The 13335-nt window shown below is 39.9% G+C and overlaps 1 protein-coding gene across 1 annotated transcript in view; it reads left to right on the top strand.

Moving 5' to 3' along the window:
* The window catches only part of LOC104680207 (dachshund homolog 2-like), a 415059-nt gene that overhangs the window by 104791 nt on the left and 296933 nt on the right, over positions 1 to 13335 (top strand). The gene's annotated exons all lie outside the window — the stretch shown is intronic.

Genomic DNA, 13335 nt, shown 5'->3' on the forward strand with positions numbered 1-13335 from the left:
GAGAGAGGGCATCCCTGTCTTGTGCCAGTTTTCAAAGGGAATTTTTCAAGTTTTTGCCCATTCAGTATGATACTGGCTGAGGGTTTGTCATAAATAACTCTTGTTATTTTGAGGTACGTTCCATCAATACCGAATTTATTGAGCGTTTTTAGCATGAAGGGCTGTTGAATTTTGTCAAAGGCCTTTTCTGCATCTATTGAGATAATCATGTGGTTCTTGTCTTTGGTTCTGTTTATATGCTGGATTACGTTTATTGATTTGTGAATGTTGAACCAGCCTTGCATCCCAGGGGTGGAGCCCACTTGATCATGGTGGATAAGTTTTTTGATGTACTGCTGAATCCGGTTTGCCAGTAATTTATTGAAGATTTTTGCATCCATGTTCATCAGAGATATTGGTCTAAAATTCTCATTTTTTGTTGTGTCTCTGCCAGGCCTTGGTATCAGGATGATGTTGGCCTCATTAAATGAGTTAGGGAGGATTCCCTCTTTTTCAATTGATTGGAATAGTTTCAGAAGGAATGGTACCAGATCCTCCTTGTACCAGATCCTCCTTGTAGAATTCAGCTGTGAATCCATCTGGTCCTGGACTTTTTTTGGTTGGTAAGCTATTAATTATTGCCTCAATTTCAGAGCCTGCTATTGGTCTATTTAGGGATTCAACTTCTTCCTGGTTTAGTCTTGGGAGAGTGTATGTGTCCAGGAAGTTATCCATTTCTTCTAGATTTTCTAGTTGATTTGTGTAGAGGTGTTTATAGTATTCTCTGATGGTAGTTTGTATTTCTGTGGGGTCGGTGGTGATATCCCCTTTATCATTTTTTATTGCGTCTATTTGATTCTTCTCTCTTTTCTTCTTTATTCGTCTTGCTAGCGGTCTGTCAATTTTCTTGATCTTTTCAAAAAACCAACTCCTGGATTCATTGATTTTTTGGAGGGTTTTTTGTGTCTCTATCTCCTTCAGTTCTGCTCTGATCTTAGTTATTTCTTGCCTTATGCTAGCTTTTGAATATGTTTGCTCTTGCCTCTCCAGTTCTTTTAATTGTGATGTTAGAGTATCAATTTTAGATCTTTCCTGCTTTCTCTTGTGGGCATTTAGTGCTATAAATTTCCCTCTACACACTGCTTTAAATGTGTCCCAGAGATTCTGGTATTTTGTATCTTTGTTCTCATTGGTTTCAAAGAACATCTTTCTTTCCGCCTTCATTTCGTTATGCACCCAGTAGTCATTCAGGAGCAGGTTGTTCAGTTTCCATGTAGTTGAGCGGTTTTGATTGAGTTTCTTAGTCCTGAGTTCTAGTTTGATTGCACTGTGGTCTGAGAGACAGTTTGTTATAATTTCTGTTCTTTTACATTTGCTGAGGAGTGCTTTCCTTCCAAATATGTGGTCAGTTTTGGAATAAGTGCGATGTGGTGCTGAGAAGAATGTATATTCTGTTGATTTTGGGTGGAGAGTTCTATAGATGTCTGTTAGGTCCGCTTGGTGCAGAGATGAGTTCAATTCCTGGATATCCTTGTTAACTTTCTGTCTCCCTGATCTGTCCAATGTTGACAGTGGAGTGTTGAAGTCTCCCATTATTATTGTATGGGAGTCTAAGTCTCTTTGTAAGTCTCTAAGGACTTGCTTTATGAATTTGGGTGCTCCTGTATTGGGTGCATATATATTAAGATAGTTAGCTCTTCCTGTTGAATTGATCCCTTTACCATTATGTAATGGCCTCTTTGTCTCTTTTGATCTTTGATGGTTTAAAGTCTATTTTATCAGAGACTAGGATTGCAACCCCGGCTTTTTTTTGTTCTCCATTTTCTTGTTAGATCTTCCTCCGTCCCTTTATTTTGAGCCTATGTATGTCTCTGCATGTGAGATGGGTCTCCTGAATACAGCAGACTGATGGGTCTTGACTCTTTATCCAGTTTGCCAGTCTGTGTCTTTTAATTGGAGCATTTAGTCCATTTACATTTAAGGTTAATATTGTTATGTTTGAACTTGATCCTGCCATTATGATATTAACTGTTTATTTTGCTCATTAGTTGATGCAGTTTCTTCCTAGCCTCGATGGTCTTTACATTTTGGCATGTTTTTGCAATGGCTGGTACCGGTTGTTCCTTTCCATGTTTAGGGCTTCCTTCAGGGTCTCTTGTAAGGCAGGCCTGGTGGTGACAAAATCTCTAAGCATTTGCTTATCATTAAAGGATTTTATTTCTCCTTCACTGATGAAACTTAGTTTGGCTGGATATGAAATTCTGCGTTGAAAATTCTTTTCTTTAAGAACGTTGAATATTGGCCCCCACTGTCTTCTGGCTTGTAGAGTTTCTGCCGAGAGGTCTGCTCTTAGTCTGATGGGCTTCCCTTTGTGGGTAACCCGACCTTTCTCTCTGGCTGCCCTTAAGATTTTTTCCTTCATTTCAACTTTGGTGAATCTGGCAATTATGTGTCTTGGAGTTGCTCTTCTGGAGGAGTATCTTTGCAGCGTTCTCTGTATTTCCTGAATTTGAATGTTGGCCTGCCCTACTAGGTTGGGGAAGTTCTCCTGGATGATATCCTGAAGAGTGTTTTCCAACTTGGTTCCATTTTCCCCCTCACTTTCAGGCACCCCAATCAGACGTAGATTTGGTCTTTGTGCATAATCCCATACTTCTTGCAGGCTTTGTTCATTTCTTTTTCTCCTTTTTTCTTTTGGTTTCTCTTCTTGCTTCCTTTCGTTCATTTGATCCTCAATCGCTGATACTCTTTCTTCCAGTTGATCGAGTCGGTTACTGAAGCTTGTGGATTTGTCACGTATTTCTCGTGTCATGGTTTTCATCTCTGTCATTTCATTTATGACCTTCTCTTCATTAATTATTCTAGCTATCGATTCTTCCACTCTTTTTTCAAGATTTTTAGTTTCTTTGAGCTGGGTACATAATTCCTCCTTTAGCTCTGAGAAGTTTGATGGACTGAAGCCTTCTTCTCTCATGTTGTCAAAGTCATTCTCTGACCAGCTTTGATCCATTGGTGGCGATGGGCTGCGCTCCTTTGTAGGGGGAGATGTGCTCTTATTTCTTGAATTTCCAGCTTTTCTGCCCTGCTTCTTCCCCATGTTCGTGGTTTTATCTGCCTCTGGTCTTTGATGATGGTGACGTACTGATGGGCTTTTGGTATAGGTGTTCTTCCTGTTTGATAGTTTTCCTTCTAATAGTCAGGACCCTCAGCTGTAGGTCTGTTGGAGATTGCTTGAGGTCCACTCCAGACCCTGTTTGCCTGGGTATCAGCAGCAGAGGTTGCAGAAGATAGAATATTGCTGATCAGCCAGTGTACCTGTCTGATTCTTACTTTGGAAGCTTCCTCTCAGGGGTGTAGTCTACCCTGTGAGGTGTGGGGTGTCAGACTGCCCCTAGTGGGGGATGTCTCCCAGTTAGGCTACTCAGGAGTCAGGGACCCACTTGAGCAGGCAGTCTGTCCGTTCTCAGATCTCAACCACCGTGTTGGGAGATCCACTGCTGTCTTCAAATCTGTCAGACAGAGGCGTTCGCGTCTGCACAGGCCTCTGCTGCTTCCCCTTTTGTTGTTTATCTGTGCCCTGTCCCCAGAGGTGGAGTCTACAGAGACAGGCAGGTTTCCTTGTGCTGCTGTGAGCTCCACCCATTTCGAGCTTCCCAGCGGGTTTGTTTACCTACTTAAGCCTCAGCAATGGTGGGCGCCCCTCTCTCAGCCTTGCTGCTGCCGTTTTGGTTAGATCGCAGACTGCTGTGCTAGCAATGACAGAGGCTCCGTGGCCGTAGGACCCTCCCGACCACATGTGGGTATAATCTCCTGGTGCGCCCGTTTGCTTAAAGTGCAGTATTGGGGTGGGAATTACCCGATTTTCCAAGTGTTGTGTGTCTCAGTTCCCCTGGCTAGGAAAAGGGATTCCCTTCCCCCTTGCGCTTCCCAGGGGAGGCAATGCCTCGCCCTGCTTCAGCTCTTGCTGGTCGGGCTGCAGCAGCTGACCAACACCAATTGTCCGGCACTCCTCAGTGAGATGACCCCAGTACCTCAGTTGAAAATGCAGAAATCCCCGGTTTTCTGTGTCGCTCGTGCTGGGAGTTCGAGACTGGAGCTGTTCCTATTCGGCCATCTTGCTCCGCCTCCACACTGTTTTCTATCGTGGCTGTACTAGTTTACATCCTCACTAGCAGCATAGAAGTGTTCCCCAATCATCTCATCCATGCCAACATCTACTGTTTTTTTGATTCTTTGATTATGGCCATTCTTACAGGTGTAAGGGGGTATTGTATTTTGATTTGCACTTCCCTGATTATTAGTGATGTTGAGCATTTTTTCATATGTTTGTTGGCCATTTGTGTATCTTCTTTTGAGAATTGCCTATTCATGTCCTTAGCCTACTTTTTGATGAGATTGATTGTTTTTTTTTTTTTTTTTTTTTTTCTTACTGATTTGTTTGAGTTAATTGTAGATTCTGGATTTTGGTCCTTTGTCAAATGCAAAGATTATGAAGGTTTTCTCCTCTTCTGTGTATTGTCTGTTCACTCTGTTGACTGTTCCTTTTGCTGTGCGAAAGCTCTTTTGTTTAATTAGGTCCTAGCCATTTATCCTTGTTTTTATTGCAATTGATTTTGGGTTTTTGGTCATGAATTCCTTGCCTATGCTGATGTCTAGAGGGTTTTTTTCTGATTTTATCTTCTAGAATGTTTATTTTTGGGTCTTAGGTTTAAGTCCTTAATCCATCTTGAGTTGATTTTTGTATAAGATGAGAGATGAGGATCCAGTTTCATCCTCCTATATATGGCTAGCCAGTTATCCCAGCACCATTTGTTGAAAAGGGTATCCTTTCCTTACTTCATGTTTTTGTTTGCTTTGTTGAAGATCAGTTGTCTGTATTTGGGTTTCTTTCTGGATTCTCTATTCTGTTCCATTGGTCTATGTGCCTATTTTTCTACCAGTACCATGCCATTTTGGTGACTATGGCCTTATAGTATAGTTTGAAATCAGGTAGTGTGATGCCTCCAGGATTGATCTTTTTGCTTAGCCTTGCTTTGGCTATGCAGGTTCTTTTTTGGTTCCATATGAATTTTGCAATTGCTTTTTCTAACTCTGAAGAATGATGGTGGTATTTTGATGGGGATTGCATTGAATTTGCAGATTGCTTTTAACAGTATGGTCATTTTCACAATGTTGATTCTACCCATCCGTAAGCATGGATGTGTTTCCATTTGTTTGTGTTGTCTATGATTTCTTTTAGCAGTGTTTTGTAGTTTTCCCTGTAGAAGTCTTTTGTCTCCTTTGTTAGATATATTCCTAAGTTATTTATTTATTTATTTATTTTTGGCAACTATTGTGAAAGGGGTTGAGTTCTTGATTTGATTCTCTGCTTGGTCACTGTTGGTGTACAGAAGAGCTACTTATTTGTGTACATTAATCTTGTATCCAGAAACTTTGCTGAATTCTTTTATCAGTTCTAGAAGCTTTCTGGGGGAGTCCTTAGGATTTTCAAGGTAAACAATCATATCGTCAGCAAAGAGGGTCAGTTTGACTTCCTTTTTACTGATTTGGATGCCCTTTGTCTTTTTCTCTTGTCTGATTTATCTGGGTAAGATTTCCAGTACTATATTGGAGTGGTGAGAATGACATCCATTTCATGTTTCCGTTCTCAGGGGGAATGCGTTCAACTTTTTCCGATTCAGTATTATGTTGGCTGTGGGTTTGTCATAGATAGCTTTTAATTAAATTAAGGTATGTCCCTTGTATGCTGATTCTGCTGAGGGTTTTGTTCAGAAAGTGATGCTGGATTTTGTCAAATGCTTTTTCTGCATCCTTTGAGATGATCATGTGATTTTTGTTTTAAATTCTGTTTATGTGCTGAATCACATTTATTGGCTTGCATATGTTAAACCATCCCTGCATCCCTGGGATGAAACGCACTTGATCATGGTGGATTATCTTTTTGATACGTTGTTGGGTTCAATTAGCTAGTATTTTGTTAAGGATTTTAGCATCTATGTTCATCCAGGATATCGGTCTGTAGTTTTCTTCTTTGGTTGTGTCCTTTCCTGTTTTTGGTATTAGGGTGATGCTGGCTTCATAGAATGAATTAGGGAGAGTTCCTTCTTTCTCTATCTTGTGGAATAGTGTCAAAAGGATTAGTACCATTTTTTCTTTGAATGTCTGGTAGAATTCTACTGTGAATCTGTCTGGTCCTGGATATTTTTTTGTTGGTAATTTTAAAATTACCATTTCAGTCCCACTGCTTCTTATTGATCTGTTCAGGGTATGTAATTCTTCCTGATTTAAGCTAGGTAGGTTGTTTTTTCCAGGAATTTATCCACCTCTTCTAGGTTTTCTAGTTTATGTGCATAAAGGTGTTCATAGTAGCCTTGGATGATCTTTTGTCTTTCAATGTTGTCAGTTGTAATATCTCCTATTTCATTTCTTAGTGAGGTTATTTGGATTTTCTCTCTTCTTTTCTTAGGTTAATCTTGCAAATGGTCTATCAATCTTATTTATGTTTTCAAAGAACCAGCTTCTTGTTTCATTTATCTTTTGTACTTTTAAAAATTTCAATTTTGTTTAGTTATGCTCTGATCTTGGTTATTTCCTTTCTTCTGCTGGGTTTGGGTTTGGTTTGTTCTTGTTTCTCTAGTTCCTTGGGGTATGACCTTAGATTGTCTGTTTTTGTTGTTTTAGACTTTTTGATGTAGGCATTAGGCTATGAACTTTCCTCTTAGCACTGCCTTAGCTGTATCCCAGAGGTTTTGATAGGTTGTGTCATTATTGTCATGCAAACTGAGGGTTCTTAGCTTTGGTGGTTTAATGCTCTATTTTTGTGCTGGTTTACCACCTGCCAGGAGGTGGCACTTTCCAGAAAGCATCAGCTGTAGTAATGTGGAGAGGGACTGGCAGTGGGCAGAGTCCTGGAGTTCCCAAGATTATATGTCCTTTGTCTTCAGCTACCAGAGTGGGTAGGGAAGGACTATTAGGTAGGGGCGAGGTTAGATGTGTCTGAGCTCAGACTCTCCTTGGGCAGGTCTTGCTGTGGCTGCTGTGGGGGATGGGGTGTACCTAAGACGGTTATGGCTGCCTCTGCTGAGTCATACAGGTTGTCAGGGAAGTGGGGAAAATCCAGCAGTCACAGACCTCACCCAGTTCCTACGCAAATGGAAGGGCTGGTCTCACACCCACCGTGCCACCTGCAACAGCCCCAAGTCTGTTTCCAGGTGGAGGGCAGGCTTGAAAAGTTGCCTGAGGCTTTCTGCCACCCAGCTGTGAGAGAAAGGGGCTTTAGTTCTTCCCCTGCCTGTAAAATCTGAAAGCTGGATTCACACCCTTCCCTGAGTTCTGACCAAGAGGCTTCTCACCCCGCTCAAATTGTTACAAAGTTCAGCCAGGGAAGTCCTTCTCCCCTGTGTGGTTTTACCCCTTCTCCTCTGACCTCCCTCCTGATGGATCCCTGTGGTGCCAGACAGGAATTGGTTGCCTGGGGTTTCGATGAGTTCCCAGGGTCGCCCTGCTGCCTTCTCCACCCCTGTATTTAACTCAGCTTGGCTCTCTAACTTGACTTAGCTCCAGGTAAAGTTGGAACATCTCCTGCAAACAGACTTTCAGCTTCTCTAGTGGGGGTGTGTGTTTGGGAAAGGAGCAGAATGCTGATAGATTCTTGAGGGTAGGCCTAGATGCTGTGCCATTGTACACAAGCAACCCTGGGCATGTTGACTCTAGTTGACCAGTAGAGAGCAGGCCAATTGGGAAAAATCAAGTTGAAGATCTTGAAAAGAAAACATATACACAAATCAACTGGAGATGGAATAAAGACTTAAATGCAAAACCCAAAACTGTAAAAACCTGGAAGACAACCTAAGAAATACCATTCTGGATATAGAAACTGGGAAAGATTTCATGACAAAGACACCAAAAGCAATCGCAACAAAAGCAAAAATTGACAAATGGAATTTCATTAAAAAACTTCTGCACAGCAAAAGAAACCATCAACAAAGTAAACAGACAACTCATAGAATGGGAGAAAATATTCGTGCACTATGCATCTGACAAAGGTCTGATATCCAGCATATATAAGGAACTTAAATTTACAAGAGAAAAACAAACAACTGCATTAAAAAGAGGGCAAAGGACATGAACGGACACTTTACAAAAGAAGATATACATCAGCCAACAAGCATATGAAAAAAAGCTGAATATCAATAATTATTAGAGAAATGCAAAACAACAACATATCATCTCAACCATTCAGAATGACTACTTAAAAAGTAAACAAACAAACGAACAAACAAACAGATACTGGCAAGGATGAGGAGAAAAGGGATTGCTTATACACTGTTGGTGGGAATCTAAATTAGTTTAAGTATTGTGGAAAGCAGTGTGGTAATTTCTAAGAGAGCTAAAAGTAGAACTACCATTCGACCCAGCAATCTCATTACTGGGTATAAGCCCAAAGATTTATACATTATTCTATCATAAAGACACACACATATGTATGTTCATTGCAGAACTTTTTACAATAGCAAGGATATGGAATCAACCTAAATGCCCATCAGCGGTAGACTGGAAAAAGAAAATGTACATATACACCATGGAATACTATGCAGACATAAAAAAAGAATGAGATCATGTCCTTTCCAGGAACATGAGTGGAGCTGGAGGTCATTATCCTTAGCAAACTATGCAGAAACAGAAAAGCAAATACTGCTTGTTCTCACTTATAAGTGGGAGCTAAATGATGAGAACATGTGGACACATAGGAACAATACACACTGGGTCTATAGGAGGGTGAAGTGTGGAAGGAGGGGGAGGATCAGGAAAAATAACTAATAGATACTAGGCTTAGTACCTGAGTCATGAAAAAATCTGTACAACAAACCCCATGACACAAGTTTACCTATATAATAAACCTGCACATGTACACCTGAACCTAAAATAGAAGTTAAAAAAGAAAGATACCAAAGACAAGCTTACTTCAATCCATTTGCCTAGTCATTAACACCAACCAGTTGATGTGGTGAGTTGGAATTTTGAACTATTTTCAGAGTTACCAAGAATGCAACTCTTTTGGACCATCCATTTAAACTGGTTTCCAGGTTGGGACTTGAAATCCCAACTTATGGCAAGAGTTAATCTCATCTGCTCTAGGGTGAAAGATAGTAATGAGGATAAACCTAGAGAAATAAAGAAAGTTGTGTCTGGGAGAGTTTAAGGTAAACTAGAGGGAGACTGTATTAGTCCATTTTCAAGCTGCTGATAAAGACATACCCGAGACTGGGAAGAAAAAGAGGTTTAGTTGGACTTACAGTTCCACACGGTTGGGGAGGCCTCAGAATCATGGCAGGAGGCAAAAGGCACTTCTTACATGGTGACAGCAAGAGAAAATGAGGATGATGCAAAAGCAGAAACCCCTGATAAAACCATCAGATCTCATGAGACTTATTCACTACCAGGAGAACAGTGTGGGGGAAACTGCTGCTGTAATTCAAATAATCTCCTACCATGTCGCTCCCAAAACACGTGGGAATTATAGGAGTACAATTCAAGATGAGATTTTGGAGGGAACACACAGCTAAACCATATCAGATACTTTGTAGAGGAAATGCTTTATTGGAAAATGGAGGATGAGCAGTTCTTCATTGTAGGTATTTATGGTTCGAGATAGTAGTTAAACATCTCTCTGCATTTATCTCTCACTTTGTAATGTACTTTTCACAGAGATAAACTAAAGAGACATTAAACTTTGAATGAAGAGGATTTAAAAACATGGGACACATTGTCCCCTTTGAAAACCATGGACAGTGACATGTGCAAATGGAATGAGTGGTGACCTCATGAAGAAGACTAAATATAATTTGATGTATTTTGAGAAGCTTCAAGCTGATCTACAATAATTGGTATTCTTTGTATAATTTCAGCTAACATTACTTTATAATATGAACTCTGCATACAAATTAATCTGAAATATTCAATATGCTCTAAACACATACTACTCTCTACCAAAATATTACATTGGTCAACCCAACCCCATTTTTATAGACTTTATTTTGTAGGACAGTTATAGATTTTCAGAAAAATTTAAAAGTACAGAGAATTCTCATATATCCTGTACCTAGTTTCCGCTATTATTACCATCTTAAATTAGTATGGGTAAATTTCTTATAATTAATGATCCAGTATTTGTACTTTATTTATATTTTAATTTAATGTAATTTTTTTTTTTTTTTTTGAGACAGAGTCTTGCTCTACCACCCAGGCTGGAGTGCAGTGGTGCAATCTTGGCACACTGCAACTTCTTCTTTCCCGACTCCAGTGATTCTCCCACCTCAGTCTCCTGAATAGCTGGGACTACGTGTGTGCACCACCATGCTTGCTAATTTTTGTATGTTTTGTAGAGTTGGAGTTTTACCAAGTTGCCCAGACTGGTCTGGAACTCCTGGGCTCAAGCTATCTGCCCGCCTGAACCTCCCAAGGTGCTGGAGTTACAGCCATGAGTCACTGCACCCAGCCCAATATTTGTACTTTAGTATTAACTAAAGTTTTCACTTTATTCAGAATTCCGTAGTTTTTACCTAATGTCCCCGTGTTCTGTGATTGTATCCAGGATACCACATTCCATTTAATTGTCATGTTTCTAGGCTGCTCTTGTCTGTACAGTTTCTCAGATTTGCCTTGTTTTTGGTGACCTTTACAGTTTTGAGTACTGGTCAGGTATGTTTTGGAATATTCCTCAATAGAATTTGTCTGATGTTTTTCTGATGATAAGCCTGGGTTTATAGGTTACTGGGAGAAAGACCATTTTCATCACATCATGTCAAAGGTACATACTATCAGCATGATTTATAACTGTAGAGGCTGGCCTTTCAAAATAAAGTTTTAAATCTTTGGTTTAGCTTGATGTCTTGCCTAGTATTCCACCATTTTCTGTCATCAGCCCACACTGAAGCTATACTGACCTCCAGGTACAGCTATACAGTACTTCTTGCTATTTCACCTCTTTAGACATGTGTTTCCCCTGCTTACCTTTCATCTCTACCTATGTCGTGCATTCATATTTTTCAGAAATAGCAGCTTTGCTGGGATGTTGCTGCTCAGTCATAATTAGATGACCTCCTTCTCTGCTAACTTTGGAGCTAATACAGAATGTTCCATTGGCTGAAATTTTGAGCACCAACATGATGCCACGTGGGTAGCAGAGATAGTAACGCCTTTGCTTTCTGATGGTTCAATGTACAAAAACTTTGTTTCATGCACAAAATTATTTAAAATACTGTAGAAAATGACCTTAAGGCTATGTGTATTAGGTGAATATGAAACATTATTCCATGTTTAGACTTGGGACCCCTCCCAAAGATATCTCATTATGTATCTGAAAATCTTCCAAAATCCAAAATAATCTGAAATTCAAAACAGTTCTGTTCCCAAGCATTTTAGATAAGGGATACTAGGCCAGGCACGGTGGCTCACACCTCTAATCCTAGCACTTTGGGAGGCCAAGGTGGGTGGATCACCTGAGGTCAGGAGTTTGAGACCAGCCTGGCCAACATGGCAAAACCCATCTCTACTAAAAATACAAAACTAGCTGGGCATGGTGGTGGGTGCCTGTAATCGCAGTTACTTGGGAGATTGAGGCAGGAGAATCGCTTGAATCTGAGAAGTGGAGGTTGCAGTGAGGCAAAATCGTGTCACTGCACTCCAGCCTGGGTGACACAGCAAGGCTCCATCTCAAAAAAAAAAAAAAAATACAGATAAGGGATACTAAATCTACACAACACTGTCCATGTTTCTGTATAGCACCTATTAAGCTGTTTGATAATGGTTTTGCTTGTTTGACTTTCCCACTGAATTTAAGCATCAGGACAAGAACTATGTCTTATTTGTGTTTGTATCCTCAAACAGCAGCATCTTGTACATTGTGGACACATAATAAGAGCTTATTAAATGAATAAATGAATAAAGAAGTGAATAAAATAACTCTGAAGCTGAAAACAAAATTGTTAACACAAGGCCATATGTTATATATTTAAAATACAGTCATGCATCATTTATCAATGGGGATACATTCTAAGAAATGCATAATTCGACAATTTTGTCATTGTGCTAGGGTTATATAGTGCACGTACACAAATTTAGATGAAATAGCCTATGACACACCTAGGCTATATGATACAGCCTATTGATTTTAAGCTATAAACCTCTATGGCATGTTACTGTACTGAATATTGTAGGCAATTGCAACACTATGGTGTTTGTGAATCTGAACATACCTAAACATAGAAAAGGTACAGTAAAAATATGGCATAAAAGATAGAAAATGGCACATCTATATAGGGCACCATGAACAATTTGTGGACTGGAGGTTACACTGGGTGAGTTGGTGAAGGAGTGGTGAGTGAATGTGAAGTCCTAAGACATTACTGTCGACTTTACAAACACTGTACACTTAGACTACACCCAATTTACTTTAGAGCTTATTTCTTCAATAATAAATTCACCTTAGCTTATTGTAACTTTGTTTACTTTACAAACTTCTATATTCTTAAAAAACTTTTTTACCCTTTTGTAGTAACACAGCTTAATACACAACCACATTGTACAACTGTATGAAAATATTTTCTTTCTTTATATATTTATTCTGTAAGCTTTTTCCTATTAATTTTTTTAAACTTTTTAAACTTTCTTGTTAAAAGTTAAGACACAAAAACACACATGAGCCTAGGCCTACACAGGGTTGGGATCATCAATGTCACTGCCTTGCACTGAAAGTTCTTCTGGGGCAACAACACACATACAGCTGTTGTCTCCTGCAATAACAATGCCTTCTTCTGTAATACCTCTTGAAAGCTCTGCCTGGGGCTGTTTTACATTAACTTTTTTTTTTATATAAGTAGAAGGAGTACACTCTAAAATAATGATAAAAAGTACAGCGTAATACATACACGAACCAGTAACATAGTCCTTTATCATATCAAGTACCATGTACTATAAATAATTGTATGTATTGTACTTTTTATAGGACTGTCGGCACGGTAGGTTTTTTTTTTTATATACCACCAGCATCACCACAAATACGTGAGTAATGTATTAAATCATGACACATCGACAGCTATGACATTGTTATGGGATCCTTGGGGTGTGCTTCACCATCTAGAAACCTCTGTGACTGGTGCTGCCTCTGCCTGAGTTTTTACTTGAGCCCACTGTGCTCATTCCACCCATTTGGCCTGGCAGGCTGTGCTCGGCTTGTGCTACTGGCCTGAATCTCACACCTGGCAAGGGAGAGCCAGGTGTGGAGCAGCCAGGGGTGTGGTGTATGAGTGAATGAGCATAGGGTCTGGCCACTGCACATGGCTGGGCATGACGGCT

Source organism: Rhinopithecus roxellana, chromosome 7, assembly GCF_007565055.1.
Source record: "Rhinopithecus roxellana isolate Shanxi Qingling chromosome 7, ASM756505v1, whole genome shotgun sequence".
In the NCBI taxonomy this organism is placed as follows: Eukaryota; Metazoa; Chordata; class Mammalia; order Primates; family Cercopithecidae; genus Rhinopithecus; species Rhinopithecus roxellana.